Below are 2,407 nucleotides of genomic sequence, written 5' to 3' on the forward strand. Positions count from 1 at the left end.
TTAAACATGATTTTGTGTATTGTTTGAACCCAATATCTATTTATCAACGAAAGTTGGACTTAGGTGGTTGTGATTTATCCAATAAGGACATAAACTTCTCCATGAAAATATGTAGAACGTATTGTTAAGAAGTTAGGATGTTATCTTTTAGGAAGAAGCGCCCTTATCTCGTCCTTTTCCGAAGTATGTTTTTTAGCTATTCCTAGATGCAAGTGGATCAAGATGAAGTGCTAAAATTGAATGAAACGCTCATGATTGCATACCCGAAACCGGCTAGTTAGGCCCGAATCCACTAAGTAATCTTGGCTCAAGAACCAATTTCCTAAAGTCCCTTGTGCATCGAATTTGGTTCATCCTTGATCGCAAAAAGGGCGCTCGTAATTGTTTATATAGTTTGTATTTCAATTGCCATCAAAAATGAAACTTTCATCATAGCAGGAGTGCTATAAAATCTTCAGTTGTGAGTCAAACTAAGAAATCACTAGTGAAAGTATGGGAAAAGGATTCAGAAGAAAAGAAGGAAGAAACGTTAGTTACTCCCTAAAAAAGCTATCTTTCCAAACAGAGAAGAAGATAGCAAAAGCTACCTACCGGGGCCACGCTTGCTATCCACCTTGATTAAGGCTCTCAGATTGTCATACACCACATTGTCGTCCATGGTATCCATTCTCACCATGCACTGTCTTCCAAATTCTGTCTAAGTCCTTTACAGTTAATTCATTTTGGCTTAAACCTACATCCTGTTCGACCCCTGCTGTTAACTAAGCAAGAAAAGGTACGGCCTGAACATGGTGCGAAGCGTCGGTAAACTTATTTTCAATATCCCCTTTAAATCGCACGAGGTAGTCTTGGGTTTCATCGACAATAAAGCCCCGAATCTGTTCTTTGAATTCAGGTACCTTGAGTCGATTCGTCCCACTTCCATTATTAGAACATGATGAGGAATTTACCGCCACAGATTTTATCTCCATAAAAAGAGGGGAAAATAGTTCAACTATAAGAACTAGGACCAAACTGAGAGTTAGCAAGATAGACAAAGATGGATTTGTGAATGAGAAGTAAAAATTCCCTATCTTCATAGGAATGAGCGGAATAATGGCAAATTGCTCAAGTGGGTTGTGTATCATTCAGACTTTGCATTTTCTCTCCCGCTTCTTGCTCTTTGAAGAAAGACTTGTGGGAAGTTGGATTTGTCCAACCAAGACAAGAAAGACATGGGAAAGATTCTTTCTTTTCCAAAGAAAGCTCTTCTAAACTCGCACCTTTCTTAAGCTTAAGACTACCAAGCCCTCTCGAATGGTTCGGGTGGGGGGTTTCTCTTAAGAATAAAGAAGACGAATAGAATCTAATTCATGTTTATGCTAACAGAAGAGCGGATCCAATACCAAGACATCCAGAACTCAAACTTCTATATATACATCTACAGGGTTGAGAAGTGTTTCGTCCAGGAGGTATAGCTCATCAGCGCATACATACAGAGATCCTGTGATTGGATCTGTACTAGAGAAGGGAAGAACAAGAGGAAGACTCCATAGCTGATAGAACCAAGTCCAAGGGCTGGACTCTAGAGAAAGTGAAAAGTGATCTGCACTATAGCTTCTCACATTCCTTATTTCAGCTTTGTTTTGAGTGCTTAGATAAGTTTGTTTTGTAGCGCGGGGGGATAGAAAGTGCTTTTTCCTGCAGTAGGGTAAGGATAGATTCTTTCTCTTTATTAGAACCGAAACTGCACTTTACTTAGCTGAGTCAGTCCCATTCATTAAAGAAGAGAAGCTTGAATTGGAGTGCACTGGTTCAATGACTAGAGGAGCAGAGCAGCAAGAGCATCCAGTGATTTTATCAATAGTAGGGACAGAACCACACTACAGGCAGAAAACAGCATAAGAAAGAGAATAAGTATACTAGAGAGCTAGAAAGAAACTAAATTACTTTTCCGCGGAAAGGCACCAACAAAGGAGCTGCTCCGCTTTTCTGATTGTTAGGGCAGTGAAATGGGCATCTCCGGGTCTCAATCGGCATCTCGGGGTCTCAGTTCAGGTGAAAAGCCCCCTCTGTTCAATGGCCAATCTGAGTGCGCTCCGGATGTCCAGAAGGTCCACTCTCTAGTCGAAAGCTGGGCAAGTCAGGACGAGTAGAAGTATTTGAAGGTCCCTCGGGAACGGAATCCTACCCTTTTTCTATGTTAGCCAAAAACAGCCCAGATGGGACGAGACTAGTCCGGTCAACAGATACTAAATGATACCTTCTTGTATTCAGTATTCTCAGGACTCCCAGACCAGGGCTAGTCACTTTTGATCCCCATAAGTACGACAATCTCTCCTTCACTCGGCAGGGCACAGGCATCGGCCTTAATAAAGTACGTTTCCGTTTTCATGAAATAAATACGATTGATTGAAGCAGGCAATGA

Source organism: Apium graveolens, chromosome 10 (genome assembly GCF_009905375.1).
Source record: "Apium graveolens cultivar Ventura chromosome 10, ASM990537v1, whole genome shotgun sequence".
NCBI classification, from domain to species: Eukaryota; Viridiplantae; Streptophyta; class Magnoliopsida; order Apiales; family Apiaceae; genus Apium; species Apium graveolens.